The sequence below is a fragment of the Melozone crissalis genome, unplaced genomic scaffold, assembly GCF_028551555.1.
Source record: "Melozone crissalis strain CALT ecotype California unplaced genomic scaffold, PUWL_Pcris_2 ptg000021l_1, whole genome shotgun sequence".
NCBI lineage: Eukaryota > Metazoa > Chordata > Aves > Passeriformes > Passerellidae > Melozone > Melozone crissalis.
In genome coordinates, this window is record NW_026535799.1 from 3,652,093 (window position 1) to 3,653,106 (window position 1,014).

A 1,014-nucleotide genomic window follows, 5' to 3' on the forward strand; every position below is an offset into this window, starting at 1 on the left:
TGTTTTGGCTTCCTGCTTTCAGCTTGCTGCTTTGCTTGCTCTCTTTTCTGCTCTTGTTTCTGCTCTGCTTTGGCCTCTGCTTATTAGCTAGTTTAGCTAAACAGTCCAAATTCCTTCCTGGACTCTTTCTCCTCTCCTGTTTCTGTGACCATCTTGAACCTGCTCCGGACTGGGACCTGGGAACACCGAGGGTTTGCACCGTTTGGCTGCAGCAGCTGCTCCAGCGCCGGAGGGACTGAGAACAGAGCAACCACCTGTTGCAGTGTGTCTTAAGCTTCTGGGTCCCTTTCCCAGGTGTGCCTATATGCCTCTCCCTTCCCCCTCGCCCCCTTGCTGAGTGAGTCCTGTCAATGAGGCTCAACATTCCAGCGAGGTGTCCTGTGGTTGGTCAAGTTCAAAAGATGCCCCTATGCCCAGGGGTCATTGGCCAGTCTGGGTGTCGTCCCCCCCTGAGACCCAGCCCCCCTCACCTGGTTGGGTGGCTCACCTGTACCTCCCCTCCCCCTGCCCCGGGAGATTAAAAGGTGATCAGGCCATGTGCTCGTCTATTCTGCTGGAGCAGCTGCTCCCGTCCAGACCTCTGTAACCATGGAATAAACTTCTGGACATTAAACTCTCCAGCGGAATCCTCTCCTTTTTCTCTTCACCATCGCCAGAAGCTCTCTCTCCTGAGGTAAACGGAGTTCCTGACAAGCCTGGACTTGCTCAGTGCCCAGCTGCAATCTCCAGCAGCCAAGGTATCTCTGGGGTGATTTACATCACAGTTGCTGCCTTTGGCCCAGCAGCGAGGGTCAGACTGGCCCAGGCACCATCTAACTGATAATATTGGGATTCATATTCCAATAACTGGCGTCCCTGGGTGGGCTAGCGACTCTGCAGCCCGAGAACGGACTCCCAACACCTCGGAGAAGCTTCTGGCAGCCGTGCATCCAGCTGGAAGGGCTTTGGTTGCATAGCCCTCAGCTAGAGACTTTGGGAATATTCCCAGAAGAAGCTTCGTGGACTGTTCGGTGC